General features: G+C 47.1%; 1 protein-coding gene across 1 annotated transcript in view; it reads left to right on the top strand.

Annotated features, from left to right (window-relative positions):
• The first annotated feature begins 4,886 nt into the window (after positions 1 to 4,886).
• Positions 4,887 to 17,851, top strand: part of RFX2 (regulatory factor X2) — a 58,984-nt gene continuing 46,019 nt past the window's right edge. Inside the window, exon 1 of the mRNA XM_070931923.1 lies at positions 4,887 to 4,970. The gene's annotated coding sequence lies outside the window, so the exon portion shown is untranslated. The remainder of the gene's footprint in view (positions 4,971 to 17,851) is intronic.

Raw genomic sequence — 17,851 nt, 5'->3', positions numbered from 1 at the left:
TTACCTTGTTCACCAGTGTCTTGAGAACACTTTTGGGAACCTGGGTGAGCACCCAACTTAGGGTTCAGCCAAATTTTAACCTGCACTTGTTCTACATAGAACCGAAGACTTAAATTCCAGCCGAATTATATCGTGGCGGGGAGGGAGGGTGTTAGGCTCCTCAGCTGTGCCTGCTCCCCATTAAATCTACGTAAAATTGCAAGTACTGCTCTGGATTCAAAAACCAAATTGTGTAGAAGAGCCAAAAGTGTGTCCTTGTGAATTTGAACTGCTTTTCGGTGCAAAAGAGGGGATTATTTAATGTTGATGTTTGGTAAAAATTACAGTGAAGAGGCAACGCGGGGGGAGGGGGTGTCTTAAAGGAAGCGCGGGGTGCAATCATGGATTATAATTTTTAATAGTGTGAGCTAAACCAAATCACTTTTAACTTCTAGTATAAACATGAGGGGAGGGGGCGTATTTGATAAAGATTAATGGCTGCTCTGTTTTTGTGGGAAGACTTAAAGACCGCCAGAGCGGTCGTCTCTTCTCCCTGTAAATGTGATAATAGGAGTTCCCTGTATTTATGAATTGGGTGCGAAGAAAACGTGTCTTAAGGAATCAAATGTGATCAATTTGTCCATTTTTATTAGGAGTGTTTTTTCTTAAAAGTGTTTTCAAGGCCGTCCAAAGCTGGGGATGGTCACCACATATTGTAACAAGGTCTGTAAGTTTAAATATCTTTTTTTTTTTTCAAAATATGCAGATGTTGGCTTAGAGCTTTAAAGACTCACCTTTTCCTTGCAAACGTGGTTATGTTACGTTGAGCTTTGAAGTTCGCCTTCCCTGACTTAGTGTTGCCTCAAATTTTGGGGTCCAGCTTCTTGATCTTCCAGCTGCTGTTAAGCAGAGTCCCAGGAAATCAGGACGCAAAAGCCAGGGGTGGCTGGGGGGGAAAAAAGACATTTTAAGTAGAAATTCTACATATTTTTCCACCCATCTGTTTCAGGGCATGCTGTTCTTTATGTGGTCCCAGGTTTTGTCTAAAGCCTTTTTGAATCATGACAGGAAAATATTTCGGAATAAAAAAAGATGCAAGCTAAAAACCGGTCTTGAGTGTCTTTGTGGCCTCTCTCAAGGATGTCCCGGGTGAACTTCTGCCTGCAGCCAACACAGCCCCGCAGGAATGTTGTGGCAGGCTAAGCTGGAACTCGGTGCAACCTTCCCTTTGGGGATTGCTCCCCATGGGCCTTGTAGGCCGTAAAACACCACAAGCCCCCCAAAACCATGGTTAATGGGACAGGCAGAAGGCTCACAGGAGTGCTGTAAAGTGCTGTGAAGCGGTTCATTTAGTGACCATTCAAAGTTACAACGGCACTGAAAAAAGATTTAGAATAACCTTATTGTCATTTTAAATGTACACTAATCGGAACACTTTAAAATGAAATTTTGTTCCATACAGCTCTCAAAGGGTCACCACTTCCAAGACACTACATAAACATGACACGTGTGTGTGCGTGTGTGCACACACATATATTATTTATTTATTATTTATTTTATTTTATTTAAATTTTTATACCGCCCTTCTCCCGAGGAACTCAGGGCGGTGCACAGCCAACAATAAAACACATATATCCATAAAATTTAAAAAACAGTTTAAAAACATATTAAATAATTTGGCCCCAATATTATTAAAAACTAAAACAAACCATTAAAATTCATGTGTAAGCCAGCCCAGCTTGTTGAAACAATAATGTCTTGAGGGCACGGCGAAAGGTGCGTAGGTCAGGGATCATCCGTATCTCTGGGGGCAATTCATTCCAGAGGGCAGGTGCCCCCTCAGAGAAGGCTCTCCCCCTGGGGGTCGCCAGTCGACATTGTTTGACTGATGGCACCCTGAGGAGTCCCCCTCTGTGGGAGCGTATTGGCCGGTGGGAGGCTATCGGTGGCAGAAGGCGATCCTGTAAGTACCCAGGTCCTAAGCCATGGAGCGCTTTAAAGGTGGTGACAAGCACTTTGAATCGCACCCGGAAGACCACCGGGAGCCAGTGCAGCTCGTGCAGGAGGGGTGTTACATGGGTGCGCTGTGTCGCACCCATAACCACCCGCGTAGCCGCATTCTGGACCAGTTGGAACCTCTGAGTGCCCTTCAAGGGGAGCCCCATGTAGAGAGCATTACAGTAGTCCAGGCGGGAAGTGACGAGTGCCTGAGTGACTGTGCGTAAGGAATCCCGATCCAGAAAGGGACGCAACTGGCGAATCCGGTGGACCTGATAAAAAGCCCCCCTGGCCATGGCCGTAATATGCTCTTCTAAAGACAGCCGTGCATCCAGGAGGACGCCCAAGTTGCGAGCCCTATCCGTGGGGGCCAATAAATCGCCCCCAATAGCCAGCGATGGCACCAGCTGGCTATATCGGGACGCCGGTAATCACAGCCACTCGGTCTTGGAGGGGTTGAGTCTGAGCCTGTTTCCCCCCATCCAGATCCGTACGGCCTCCAGGCACCGGGACATCACGTCAAGGGCATCATTGGGGTTAGTTAGTTTATTAAACTTCTATACCGCCCTTCTCCCGAAGGAGTCAGGGCGGTGTACAGCCATGTTAAAACACATAAACTCACAAAATTTAAAAACAATTTAAAACGAATATATAAAATTTGGCTCACAATGTTAAAAATTGACAAACAACCCAATTTAAAATTCATATTCTAAGCCAGCCCGGCCTGTTGGAACAAAAGAGTCTTAAGGGCACGGCGAAAGGTACGATGGTCGGGGTGGTCCAGGGTGGAGATGTACAGCTGAGTATCATCAGCGTACTGATGGTACTTCACCCCGAAACCACGGATGATCTCACCCAGTGGCTTCACATAAATGTTGAACAGGAGGTGCCTCGAGGTCGATCTCTGTCCCCCTGCCAACGCAGACTGCATATGGTCAGAGAGGAAGGAGGAGAACCACCGCAACACGGTGCCCCCCACTCCTAATCCCTCCAACTGGCGCAGCATGATACCATGGTCGATGGTATCAAAAGCCGCTGAGAGATCTAATAGGACCAGGACAGAGGAACAACCCCTGTCCCATATGTATGTCATTTTAACAACCCCATAACCCCTTGCTGGGTGAAGTCTAGGCAACTGAATGGAGCTGAGTGTTTACTGGCTGGATGCCCTTCCTATCGCCAATGCGGAGTTTTGTTCAGCAGATACATTCTCATTGTACTCAGAGAAATATCTGCCTCTGTCTAGGATTGAACTCATAGCCTCCTGATTGTGAGGCGAGAGCTCCACCTCTAGGCCACTTGCACCAGTGTGTGTTTGTGTGTGTTTGTGTGTGTGTGTGTGTGTGTGTGTGTGAGTAAATATGCATATACCCACATATATAACACACAACACAGTCTAGTTTGGATGTAAAAGTGACATGACTATTTTTTACACTAAGGACTTTTGTAGTATCCCCATGATCATGTGAACAAAATTCAGACCTCTGGCAACTGACTCGTACTTACAACCGTTGCTGTGTCCCAAAGTCAAGTGATCCCCTTTTGCAACTTTTAGACAATCCAAAATCCACGGGGGAAGCCAGATTCACTTAGCAACCCCATTACTAACATCTCGACTGTGGTGATTCACTTAACAACCATGGCAAGGAAGTAAAGCTCGCAAAACTCGCTTCACAAATGTCTCACTTAGCAACTAACTAATTTCACAACTTAGCTCAGTTGTGGTTGTAAGTTGAGGACTACCTGTATAAGTATATAAGTATAACCTCACAGGTTTTTTTAAGAGGCTAGTCCCTTATCTGAAATGATATAGGTTCTCCTGCTTGTGCAGGGGGCTGGACTAGAAGACCTCCAAGGTCCCTTCCACCTCTATTCTAAGTCTAAGCACTATTGCTATCGATCCAGGCCAGCCATGTCCCAAAAAAAGAAGCTGGTATGGCAGTTAAACATTAATCCCAAAGTTGCTTTTTTCAAGAGGCTACTGGACTTTTTTTGGGGGGGGGGTTCCTTTAAGACGTTTCGCTTCTCCTCCAAGAAGCTTCTTCAGCTCTGACTGTCTTATAGAGCTGAAGAAGCTTCTTGGATATGAAGCGAAACCTCTTCAAGGAAACACACACACACCCTAAAAAAAAAAAAAAAAAAGTCCAGTTGCCTTTTGGGGAAAAAAAATGCACCTTTGGGACAACCTAATTTTAGGTTCTATTTAATTGGGCCAAACTATGTTATAATAATAATCTTAATTAGCAATTTTATGATGTTTGTGTTATCTATATTTTTCTGGACTGTACACCGCCTTGAGTCCTACGGGAGAAAGGAGGTATAGAAATATAATAATAATAAATAAATAAATAAATAAATAAATAAACAAACAAACAAACAAACAAACAAACAAACAAACAAACAAACAAACCGCAACCTGGATGGTGGACAACCTCCATAAGACATGAAGTCCCATCTTCCCCAGCTGATTTTTTTTTTAATTTTTAAATTTGATTTATAAATAAATCAATGGATAATGAATGGATAATATAGGCCTGCTGTGCTTCCCCCCCCTCCATGGGGGCCCTTTAAAAGCAGCAAAAAAAAGTATTTCTCCTAGGCGCTCTGCACATGCCCCAGAAGCCCTCAGCACCCGCCCCTCCCCCTCCCCCGCATTCTCCTCAGGCGCTTTCGCGCCAAAACGCGCGGCAACCGCCGGCCCCGCCTCCTCCTCCTCCCCCCCCGCCCGCCTTTGGACAACCGCCCAATCGGAGCGAGCCGAAGGCGGGGTCGGGTGGGGGGGACCGCCCGGAGGGGCGTGGCCGCTGACGTCACGGGGCAGGCTAGCAACAGTTGCCTCGAAACCCCCGCGCGAGGAGGCGCCATAGTGACCGTAGCCCTGGAGACGGTTACTTGCCAACGGGAGCCGCCGCCGCCGCCGGCGCCGCCTGCACCCCGGGCCGCCGGAACCCAGCGCAGCCCCGCAGGGAGCCCTGGAGCCTCGGGGAGGCCCGGTAAGTTCCCTCCGCCGACTCGGGACTCCGAAGCGCTCCCGGAGTTCCGGGATGTTGGGCTGGTGGGAGGGGGGGTGGGGGTGGGGGTGGGGGGTAATAGGAGGCCGCGTTAATCCGGAGTGACTCCGGAGGAAGTTTGCAAGAGGTGGAGGAAGGGAAGGTCCGGCGGGGCGGGTGGGGGTGGGGGTGTAGCCGCCCCACCCACCCACCTCCAATGCGGGGACCACCTGTTGCGCCCCCTTCCTTTTCCCCCCCTTGTTTGCAAGCTTTCCCTAAAGGGGGGGGTCCCCCCCACTCCGTAATTTTGGTGGGGGGGGGCGATTAGACTGAGTTTGGGGGGGTCACCTGGACGGTGTTTCCCAAGCTCAGCAACTTTTAAGATGGGCGGACTTCAACTCCCAGAATTCCCCAGCCAGCTTTGCTGGCTGGGGAATTCTGGGAGTTGAAGTCCGCCCATTTTAAAAGTTGCTGAGCGATACTTTTTCCCCCCAAACTCTTTTGCTCCATGACCCTCCTGGACTCCCAAAGCCCCTGGGGTTTTTGGGGGGTGGGGGATGGGAGGAAGTGGGTTTTCCTCTTTCCTGCACCTTTCTTGCCTTTGCACATTAGGATGGGTGACAAGTGGTGGTGGTGGTGGGGGCAATCTGGGGGATGACCTCCTTGCGTGGGAGACTGGTGCCAGAGCCCGGTTTGGCTTGGCAGGGAAATGACACAAATGGTGTTTGAATTTGCGAGCTGTCAAGGGATCTCCTTGCTTTCTTGCTAGGGCTGAGTCTGGTGGGGAGGTGCAGAGGGAGGAAGGAAGGAAGGAAGGCGATAGGGAGGGGGAGGAATGGAGGAAGAAAGGAAGGAGATAGGGACGGAGATAGGAAGACGAAGGAAGGAAAGAAAGAAAGGAAAGGGAGGGACGGAGGAAAGTTGGAAAGAAGGAAAGAGAAGGGAAGGGAAAGAAGAAAGAAAAAGAAAGAAGCAGAGAGGGAAGCAAAGGAAAAGAAAGAACGGAAGGAAAGGGAGGGAAGGAAGGAGATGGGGAGGGAGATAGGAAGACGAAGGAAGGAAAGAAAGAAAGGAAAGGGAGGGACGGAGGAAAGTTGGAAAGAAGGAAAGAGAAGGGAAGGGAAAGAAGAAAAAGAAAGAAGCAGAGAGAGAAGCAAAGGAAAAGAAAGAATCGAAGGAAAGGGAGGGAGGAAAGTTGGAATGAAGGAAAGAGAAAGGAAGGGAAAGAAGAAGGAAAAGGAAAGAAGCAAAGAGAAAGAAAGAAAGAAAGAAAGAAAGAAAGAAAGAAAGAGAAAGAAAGAAAGAAAGAAAGAAAGAAAGAAAGAAAGAAAGAAAGAAAGAAAGAAAGAAAGAAAGAAAGAAATCCATTCTCCGGCATTCTTGCATTGCTGTTTGTGGCTGGGACTTTTCCATTTCTGGGGTTTTTACCACCTGGCTCCTCTGGAAGGGAGGGTGGGAAATCAAGACGGGACTTGGTTTGTGGTGCAGATCCCGGTGTAATTCCTTCCAGGCAGCCAAAGGGTCTTGGCCAGAACCGGCCAGATCTATTTAAAACATCCCCTCCCCTCTCAAATGCCAGCACTCTTCAAATCTGGCTGACATTCCTGCTGGAGCTGACTTCTGTCTGGCTTGGCGTGCCAGGACTTGCTGTTGCCTCCTCCCTCGACTCGGCGCTGGAAGATTAGATTTCACATAAGCCGAACCCGGCCTTCCTTTTCCATTGCATGCTGGGCTGATCCTTGTCTGTCTGTATCTCTCTCTCTCTCTCGCTCTTTCTTTCCCTGAAATTGAACCAGAGGGGAGCAGGAAAAGGGCGAGCCCGCTCGGCCTCGGGGATTTGGAGAACGGACGAGCTCTGGATGAGCTTTGAGCCACTTTGCAAACATTTGGAAGTGAACTTAGTGGCGTGACGCAGATTGACATGATGCAAGGAGAAGGACGAGAGGAAGGCGGTTGGGGGGGGGGAAGAAAGGCTGACGGTGCTCTTTGCTGCCTTTCCTGATAAAGCTACTCTCCGTTGTGTGAATGATAAGAGCATTTATGACAGCAAAGTCAGCCTATCTGTCCACAAGACACACCCACACTCCCCACCACAGATGATCAAAACCAGTCTCAGGAAACTGAGATAACGTTCCCTGTTGTTATTGTTTTTTTCTTTTTGCCGAATCTTCCTTTTTAGTCGATTTTAGTTTGTTTTCATCCAGACGAGGAAACTGACAGATTGGGAGCAACAGGTCCCGTTTGGGCCTAAGGCTGACTTCGTCCTCTGCTTATTAACCCGAGATGCAATTGGCCGGACACGTTTATGGTGTTCGTGGTTTACTGTTTATGGTTACTGTTATCAGCATGCAATTAGGAAGAGGCACATGGGCCAGAGTTAAGAGGCCTAATCAGAATAGAGCTCAAAGGGACCTTGGAGGTCTTCTAGTCCAACCCCCTGGCTCAAGCAGGAGACCCTAAAGCATTTCAGAGAGGTGGCCTCCAGCCTTTTCTTAAGTACATTTTTCTAGCCAGTTAGAAATCCATCTGGCGGTGATGCTGTCTAGCCCACATTTTCCTAGCTTACCGAGAAGTAGGTTGTGGTCTACTCTGTCGAATGCCTTGCTGAAGTCTAAGTCTACTATCTCCACAGCATTTCGCTGGTCTACGAATTGAGTCACTTTGTCAAAGGATGAAATGAGATTGGGTGGGCACGACCAACCCCTGCGGGCTCCTAGTTACATCTTTATTTGTTTCTAGGTCTTCACAAATCTGTTTATTGATTCTTTTGTCCCCAGTATCTGCCCAGGCAGTTTTTTAAAGTGGTTTTTTTTTTTTTTTTAAGTGCCGTGTCCTAAATGGCAGCCCGGTGAGCAAAGCAGGCTGGCACCCACTTCAAACCCAATTAAGGGAAGTTTGTTTGATAAGGCCATTCAATTTAAAGAGGACGGGAGAAAAGCTTTGATGCCACACTGGAAAGCCAGTCCTTTTCTCTGCCCGCCCTTGCCTCATCCGGACCACAACACCCGCTTCCCTTAAATGCCCGCTGCCCTCATTTCGCTGCGGTGCCAACTCAGCTCTTCCCTTCGTTGTCCTGCCTTGGCTGGCAAGTCTCTTCCGTGCAAAAATGGGGAAATGCAGCGTCACAGCCCTGGTGTTGCAACAGGCAGGCCTCTTCCTCCTCCTCCCCCTTTTTGCTTTCTGCAGTAAAGTTTCTTCCAGGGCTGTGGAGAGCGGGGAGGGGGGGGATGTTTTCACTCCTGCATAGCCTGCAGAGACCTGGGTCTCATTGCTATCTTGACACTTCCTGGCCGATGTTTTTGCTTTCACTTTGTAAAGCCCTGTCTGAACTACATCCGGGTCGGAGGGCCGGTCCAGACCTTGGAAGCTGCAAATTTTGGATCCCAAGAAGTAGAATAACAGAGGTGGAAGGGACCCTTGGAGATCTTCTACTCCAACCTTCTTCTCCAGCAGGAGACCCTACACCAGTGATGGCTAAGCTTTTTGCTGTTGCGTGCCAAAAGCAGAGGTAGGGAGCGGGGTCGTGCGTGCTCACACCCATAATTCAATGCCCCTCCGTGGCCGACCCACCCCCGCACATGCGTGTGCAACCCCCCTGCACTCCCCCCGCTTTTGACACGTGATGGCAAAAAGGTTATCGGTGGGCCCAGTAGGCCCATTTTTTCGCCCTTCCCAGGCTCCAGAGGCTTTCTTGGAGCCTGGGGAGGGCGAAAACGGCCTTTCCCCCCCCCCAGAGGCCTTCCAGAGGCCAGAAACGGTCCATTTCCTGACTTCCAGTGGGACCAGAAGGCCCGAAAATCAGCTGGCTGGCATGCACATGTGCGCTGGAGCTAAGCTAGAGCAATGCTCAGGTGCCCACAGATATGGCTCTGCGTGCCACCGATGGCACACGTGCCATCATAGGTTCGCCATCATGGCCCTACACCATTTAGGTCAGAGGTCTTCAAACTTGGCAGCTTTAAGACTTGTGGACTTCAACTCCCAGAATTCTCCAGCCAGCTATGCTATGTCCTCAGGGTCACCTTGGAGCTGCTGAAAGGACGGTGTTCTAGACTGGAGGTAGATGATGTCATCAGCCGCATCCATTTGCACCACTCAGGAGACCCTGAGGACACAGACAAACCCCCAAGTGGACTCAACGGCTCTCTAAAAAGGATGCAAATGACCAGCTTTGTCTGCAAGGAGTAGAAATCCTTCCGTTCCCCACCATCCAGTCGGAGCTGAAGAAGCTTCTTGGATGAGAAACAAAATGTCTTCAAAGAAAAACCAAAAGTCCAGCTGCCTCTTTAAAAAGCACCTTTGGGACAACCAGGACCTGGAGGACTGAGATTCTCCATAGACTCTGAGCAGACATTCCATTACCAAACTAGGTAACATCATCAGTTCTAGAAGGGAGTGGAGTTTGTTCTCAGTTTGTATTCTGGTGGCTTTGCCCTGTCGGGGTTGGTCTTAGAGATTCTTTGGTTGCGCTGTTTACTGTTGGCTTGTTCAGCAGTTCCTTGATTAGGATACTGTTTAACAGAATAACAGAGATGGAAGGGACCTTGGAGGTCTTCTAGTCCAACCCCCTGCTCAGGCAGGAAACCCTAGACCATGTCAGACAAATGGTTGTCCAGTCTCTTCTTAAAAACTTCCAGTGTTGCAGCATCCACAACTAGTGGAGGCAAGTTGTTCCACTGCTTAATTGTTCTCACTGTTGGGAAATGTTGGTCTGATGTCTGGTTGTGAGTCTGATGTTAATCTTGGAGTTAATCTATGCTCATCTGGGTGCTGATTGCTGGCGGGGAGGTGTTTTTGTTCCCTTTTTGGCTTGTTGACGGTCTCTTTTGCATAATGTAAAGATATTGTTTATGTCCTTGTGTCTGTTGATGGCCGATTTGTCCGAGTGCCAGGCTTCGAGGGATTCCCTGGCGTTTTTGGACTTGGCTTGGTCCAGGATGGTCATATGGTTAAGTCTGTCCATATGTTGTAAAATTAAAGAGTTTTCCTCATGTCTTCCGACTGCTAGTTGGCATTCATGGATGTCTTCTGCCAGTCCTTTGCCTGTTTGTCCTACATATTGGCTGTTGCAGTCATTACACTATGTCTTATAGATGAGTCTCGTTTTTTAATTCTGGGGCTGCTGTGAATTGTGAAGGGCTGCGGTTGGCTTGTCTGGGACGCTGATTCTATGCGGTTGTAGTAGTAGATGTTCGTGATTCGTGGCAGTGGTTTTATTTTGTTTTTTTGTTTAGAGCTTGGGTAGGTCGTCCTGTCTTGGGTTGAGTCAGGCACTTTTTGATAAAGTTGTGTGGAGATCCACTGTGTTGCAGTGGTGAAATGCAAATTTTTTTACTACCGGTTCTGTGGGTGTGGCTTCGTGGGCGTGGCAGGGGAAGGATATTGCAAAATCTCCATTCCCACCCCACTCTGGGACCAGCCAGAGGTGTTATTGGCCGGTTCTCTGAACTGCTCAAACTTTCCGCTACCGGTTCTCCAGAACCTGCTGGATTTCACCCCTGCTGTATTGGAAGATGTTGTATAGACACTCTCTTTCTTTGTTCTGCTGTTCAGCGTTGCTGCAGTGAGTTTGTGCATAAATTGATGAGAACACTCAGAGAACATCAGGAACCCCACAGTCCTGAACCACCAAGTTCAGAGAGCACCAAGGACCCAGTCGTCATCCTCCTCCTCCTCTTCTCTTTCTCCTCCACCTCCTCCTCTCCTCCTCTTTCTCCTTCCAGCACTGATGATGTTACCTAGTTGGGTCATGAAACATCTGCAAGAAAACCACCAAGCTCGGAGACCACCCAGGACAACCCCCCCCCCCCACCCACCCATGGAATGGTTCTCTCCTTCTGAAGCCATGACATCAGGGGTGCGTTCTAGATTTTTTTACTACCGGTTCTGTGGGCGTGGCTTATTTTGTGGGCGTGGCTTGATGGTCATGTGACAATTCTTTAGGATTTAGCAGAGGTACTGGCCCACCAGGCTTTTAACTGCTTGCAGAGCTGTACCGGTCTACTCATTTGTTTTTGGAGCATTCCGTTCTACCCATTTGTTTTTGCAGGCACCGGTCTACCCATTTGTTTTCTTTTAACACTGTTCAGCTGTGGGGCGGCAAGAGTTTAAACAGTTTTTTCCCCTCTAGCCATCAGCTGGGACTCAGGAGGCAGCAATAGATTGAGGGTGGGGCCAAATAAAAGGTAAGAATAACGTGGGGGGCGGGGGGCAGAACCCATTCGGTGACATCATATTGTCACCGCTACCAGCTCGGTGGAACCGGGAGGAACCCACCACTGCCTGACATCCACCCAGAATGAGTTGCTGAATTTCTGTTGTGGTTTCCAGGCGGAAGAAGTCAAACGCACCAAGCTCCCAAGGGAACTCAAATTTTGCCTCTGCCTTCCCTGGTGAGGACAGCCGTAGGTCAAGAGACTAAATTCTTATTTCAAAATTGGGGCAGCCCCAAGGCATGGAGGGAAACCCAGAGCAAAGGCCCAGGCCTCAGGTGTCTGAATAAGGGGATGACTTCCAAAGGACATTAAGAAGCCCCTCCAGTTCATTTGTTTTTGGGCCGCATTGCTTGTCCAGGAGGTCCTTTCTGGATCTCACCTGGAGAGGCCATGACATATAAACCAAGTCAACCACTCCCCTGCGGTGGTGTCGAATCATGAAATACCTCAAGAAGGGATCTGTACTTTCGTAAGTCTCTCTTGTGGGATCTTTGCTGCTCTCTGAGCTTGGTGGTTTCCTTGCAAGACGTTTCATGACCCAACTAGGTAACATCATCAGTGCTAGAAGGAGAAAGAGAAGGAGAGGAGGAGGTGGAGGAGAAAAAAGAAGAGGAAGAGGAGGAGGACGATGACGACTGGGTCCTTGGTGCTCTCTGAACTTGGTGGTTTCCTTGCAGGCGTTTCATGACCCAACTAGCTAACATCATCAGTGCTAGAAGGAGAAAGAGAAGGAGAGGAGGTGGAGGAGAAAAAAGAAGAGGAAGAGGAGGAGGACGATGACGACTGGGTCCTTGGTGCTCTCTGAACTTGGTGGTTTCCTTGCAGACGTTTCATGACCCAACTAGGTAACATCATCAGTGCTAGAAGGAGAAAGAGAAGGAGAGGAGGAGGTGGAGGAGAAAAAAGAAGAGGAAGAGGAGGAGGACGATGACGACTGGGTCCTTGGTGCTCTCTGAGCTTGGTGGTTTCCTTGCAAGACGTTTCATGACCCAACTAGGTAACATCATCAGTGCTAGAAGGAGAAAGAGAAGGAGAGGAGGAGGTGGAGGAGAAAAAAGAAGAGGAAGAGGAGGAGGACGATGACGACTGGGTCCTTGGTGCTCTCTGAACTTGGTGGTTTCCTTGCAGACGTTTCATGACCCAACTAGGTAACATCATCAGTGCTAGAAGGAGAAAGAGAAGGAGAGGAGGAGGTGGAGGAGAAAAAAGAAGAGGAAGAGGAGGAGGACGATGACGACTGGGTCCTTGGTGCTCTCTGAGCTTGGTGGTTTCCTTGCAAGACGTTTCATGACCCAACTAGGTAACATCATCAGTGCTAGAAAGAGAAAGAGAAGGAGAGGAAGAGGTGGAGGAGGAAGAGAAGAGGGGGAGGAAGAGGACTGTGGGGTCCTTGGTGCTTTTTCAGACCTTTTATGACCCAACTAGCTAACATCATCCACTCTAGAAGTCTCTTTTTTTTTTCCCCTGTCAGTTCCCCTCCCCCTTTTCTTGCCTACATAAAGGTGAAAAGCTCATCCTTACGACAAAAGGCAGAAGGGGTTTTTTTTTTTTTTTCCTGCTTGGTGTTTGTTTCATTTTTTATTTTATTTTATTGATTTATCCAACTTAAGAGACCTCCCATTTCGCCCTTGAGTGACTTCGGAGAGCGTACGATTAAAACCAAACAAAGCACGTGAAAGGCAAAATCAAAAGAGGCCGGGAAAAGGAGGATAGAGCAAGAGACCGGTGGAGAACGGATCCCAGCCTCTTCCTAAGGCTGGACTCAAAAGAACGCCTTGGATGAGACTTACTCCTTGGTGGACACGCAGCGTAAGCCTCGCCTGCGTCTTTTGCAGCCTTGAGGGGTAACATGGTTTATCACTTAAAAGCCGTTAAGAACATCCTGCCTCCGCCTAGTTCTCTTCAAAGAGCACACTGGGGGGATTTTTTTTTAGAGCAATCAAACCTTTGAATTTGAATGTAATTGCGCCTGAATCTAACTCTTATCATTAAGTAATTATAATTTAATATGAACACCTCCTATGGCACGTACTAACTTTTCCTTTTTGTGTCATTTGAAACATTACAGTCTGATGGATGGCAGATTGGGTTCCGACTCTCCACGCTTCAAAAAGAGAGAGAGAGGGAGGGAGGGAGAGAGAGAGAGAGAGAGAGAGAGAGATGGCTAGATAGAATAGATAGATACAATAGAGGGACAAACAGATACAATGGATAGTACGTATACATGGATGATAGATTAGATAGATACATAGATACATACATAGCTGGATGATAGGTAGGTTGATTGATAGATGATAGACAGTAGATGGATAGATACCGTGTTTCCCTGAATGTAAGACGCTGTCTTATATTTTTGTTGAACCCTGAAATAAATGCTTGGCCTTATTGCCATGCGCTTAAAAGCCTGATTGGGCTTATTATCAGGGGATGTCTTATTTTGGGGGAAACAGGGTAGATAGATAGATAGATAGATGATAGATAGATAGATAGATAGATAGATAGATAGATAGATAGATGGATGATAGATAGATAGATGATAGATAGATAGATAGATAGATAGATAGAATGAGAATCGAAATAGAGCTGGAAGGGACCTTGGAGGTCTTCTAGTCCAACCCCCTGCCCAAGCAGGATACCCTATACCAGGGGTGGGCAAATGTGGCTCTTTTACAACCTGTGGACTTCAACTCCCAGAATTCCTGAGAGTTGAAGTCCACAGGTTGTAAAAGAGCCACATTTGCCCTGTACCATTTCAGACAAGTGGCTGTCCAGTCTCTTCTTAAAAACCTCCAGTGGTGAAGCACCCACAACTTCTGAAGGCAACCTTGAGCAGGTCAGGATCGAACTGCTGGCAGCAGTCAGTCAGTAGAAGTAGCCTGCAGTACCGCATTATAACCACTGCTGCCACCTAGATAGAGAGAGAGAAAGACGGCAGACAGACATTGGATCTGTCCTACGCTCCTGAGTAGAAACTTGCCCCGTTTGAGGAGGACTTGCTCCATCCCCAACGTCGGAAGCCTCTCGGGGGCTTTAACAAAAATTAATTAATTGAATAATAATAATAATAATAATAATAATAATAATAATAATAATAATAATAATAATAATAATAACAACAACAACAACAACAACAACAACAACAACAACAACAACCTTTATTGTCATTGTACATCATGTATACAACAAAATTGGTTTGGCCTCAACTGGTGCAATCCATAAGAGAAAATACGAGACAATACAGTTCCCAATTTATACAAGTAATTGGGGAAAGAAAAAAACCAGTCATACGCAGGGTGGATTTGACTTAAATCGAGTGGGATTTAAATCGCAATTTAAATCATGATTTAAATCACTAGTAAAAAGACTTGATTTAAATCAACTCGATTTAAATCATAATTTTTAAAGAGCAACTGTCATCTCTGCTACTCCGTTGACCCGCTGTTGACTCACCGACAGTCCCAGGGTTGCAGAATATACAGCCTCGTGTTACATAACTCAGCTCCATTTCAGGCTGAATAAACTAAATTATTTATGTATCTTAAATAGAAAACTATCTTATGATAGCTTTTTACCCCAAAAGTTTTTTTATTAAAATAAATTCGACTTAAATCAAAAAAATCCGATTTAAATAAAAAAAATCCAATTTAAATCAAAGAAATCTGATTTCTTTTATTGTTTTAAAAAAATCATTGATTTTTATCCACCCTGGTCATACGTTTCCATATGTCCGTGGAGTGATTGTGATTGTGTTTAGGAGCCCAGGGGTAGAAGCTTTTTTTAAACCCGCTTGTCCGGCTGGCTAAGCTTCGGTGTCTTCTGCCCGATGGTAAAAGCGAAAAGAGACACTGGCCAGGGTGGGAAACATCCCTAAGTATCTCCCTTACTCTGCTGAGACAGAGAGACCTGGCGATATCATCAGAGGTGACATTCAGCCGTTCTGGCGAACCGGTCATGGCAGGCCCATCCGCATCCCGTCCTACATCGCTGTGTTTTTGACGCTGCATGCATGTGAGGACAGCACACACGAGCGAATTGTTGTGTTGTTTGACGTCACACGCGTGTGCGGATGGCGCGCAGGAGCTCACATTTTCGGTGCAGGGCGAACCTGTTGCTACAGTATTTGAATCCCACACCCATGTCATCCAGTGGTGTTAGGGGGCAAGCAATGGTTTCCTATGCCAAATTAATCACTCTCTGTAGAGCTTTCCTGTCCGTGGCTGTTCACCAGCGTACCCAGTGGTGGGTTCCTCCCGGTTCCGCCGAGCCGGTAGCAGTGACGATATGATGTCACCGGACCGGTTCTGCCCACCCCCCGCCCCCATGCATTATTCTTACCTTTTATTTGGCCCCACCTCCAATCTATTGCTGCCTCCTGAGCAGGGTGGATTTGATTTAAATTGAGTTGATTTAAATCACGATTTAAATCCCTAGTAAAAAGGCTTGATTTAAATCAACTCGATTTAAATCATAATTTTTAAAGAGCAGCTGTCATCTCTGCTACTCCTTTGACCCACTGTTGACTCACCGATAGTCCCAGTATTGCAGAATATACAGCCTCATGTTACATAACTAAGCTCCATTTCATGCTGAATAAACTAAATTATTTAAGTATCTTAAATAGAAAACTAACTTACGATAGATTTTTACCCCAAAAGTTTTTTATTAAAATAAATAAGAGCCTTGGTAGTACAGGGGTTTAAGGCACCCTGTTATTAAGCTGGTTATTAAGACCAGCTGCCTGCAATTACTGCAGGGTTCGAATCTCGCCAAGGCTCAAGGTCGACTCAGCCTTCCATCCTTTCTAAGATAGGTGAAATGAGGACCCAGTTTGTGGGGGCAATAAGCTGACTTTGTATAGATATACAAAAGGATGAAGGCTATTGCTGAGCACATTGTAAGCCGCCCTGAGTCTTCGGAGAAGGGCGGCATATAAATCAAATTTTTAAAAAAAAATCGATAAAAATCAAAAAAATCTGATTTAAATCAAAAAAACTGATTTAAATCAAAAAAATCCAATTTTTTTGATTTTTTTAAAAATATCATTGATTTTTATCCACCCTGTTCCTGAGTCCCAGCTGATCTGCTAGAGGGAAAAAAAACTGTTTAAACTCTTGCCGCCCTACAGCTGATCAGTGTTAAAAGAAAACAAATGAGTAGACCGGTGCCTGCAAAAATAAATGGGTAGATCAGTACAGCTCTGCAAGCAGTTAAAAGCCTGGTAGACCAGGACCTCTGCTAAATCCTAAAGAATTGTCACATGACCATCAAGCCATGCCCACAAAATAAGCCACGCCCACAGAACCGGTAGTAAAAATAAATTTAGAGCCCACCCTTGAGCGTACCGTACTGTTATACAGCATGTGAGGACACTCTCTATCGTGGACGGATAGAAAGAAGTCATCGGCTGTTGTTCCGCCTGATTTTTCCGCAGGACTCTAAGGAAATTGTTGAGCCTTCCTAACCACCAGCGTCGTGTTGTTTTTCCAGGCGAGATCTTGGCTAATGAGCGCTCCCAACAATTTAAAAGAATTTAAAAAAGCAAAGCCAGCGCCCACAGGGGGTTAAGTTTAAACTCAAAGTATTGCAACCACGTTAAAGAGCCAAGCGAGATCAAGGCCCTCCCATATGCTGGCTGGCATTCCGCCAACAGCCGAGGGGCATCTTTCTAAGCCAACCTGTTCGGATTAAGCGGGAGGAAAGAGAAAGCCTTAAGAGGATCCGGGGGAGGAGAGGCTTTGATGTAACCTATAGGATGTGCCGAAGGTGCTTTGAATTGTCTTCGTGGTTTTGATCACGATCAGCTCCTTTGAGTCTTGCGCTGGGAGAAAGTCTGGCCCAGCGGATCTCCAAACTCTGCAATTTTAAAGACTGGAGGAATTCTGGGAGTTAAAGTCCACAAGTCATAAAAGGGCCCATAGTCCTCCATGCTGGCTCAGGAATTCTGGGAGTCGAAGTCCAGAAGTCATAAAAGGGCCCATAGTTCCCCATGTTGGCTCAGGAATTCTGGGAGTCGAAGTCCAGAAGTCATAAAAGGGCCCATAGTCCTCCATGTTGGCTCAGGAATTCTGGGAGTCGAAGTCCACGAGTCATAAAAGGGCCCATAGTCCTCCATGTTGGCTCAGGAATTCTGGGAGTCGAAGTCCAGAAGTCATAAAAGGGCCCATAGTCCTCCATGTTGGCTCAGGAATTCTGGGAGTCGAAGTCCACAAGTCTTTAAAGTTACCAAGTTTGGAGATCCCTGGGCTAGCCAACTGACCCCTCAGACACCTCCCTGAAAGACAGAGGTTTCTGGGTGAATCATAAAGAGAGATTGGTTTCCTTGATATCTTTTCAGTGCTGGTATTCAGCCGGTTCGGACCGGTTCAAGCAAAACGGTAGTGGCAACCTGCCGGTGGGCCTGCCCACCCACCCCAGCGCTCTTCTGCCCTATTTAGCCACTTTTTCTAAGCCATGCGCATGCATGCAAGCCACACACGTGAGCAAAGCACATGCCCGGAAGGCGCGCACACGCTCACATTTTCGATGCACGGCGAACCGGTGATAAAATTATGCGGAACCCGCCCCTGTATCTTTTGATTATAAAAATTGATGGGTTTGCAAAATAAAACCAACATGTTACCTTGAATTAGCGGCAGAGGTGAGGCTGTGTGAAATGCGACCGTTACAGGT

Source organism: Pituophis catenifer, unplaced genomic scaffold (genome assembly GCF_029215685.1).
Source record: "Pituophis catenifer annectens isolate HBS135680 unplaced genomic scaffold, rPitCat1.0.hap2 SCAF_1, whole genome shotgun sequence".
In the NCBI taxonomy this organism is placed as follows: domain Eukaryota; kingdom Metazoa; phylum Chordata; class Lepidosauria; order Squamata; family Colubridae; genus Pituophis; species Pituophis catenifer.
The sequence above is the reverse complement of the archived record's forward strand: the minus strand, read 5'-3'. Positions and strand labels throughout refer to the sequence as shown.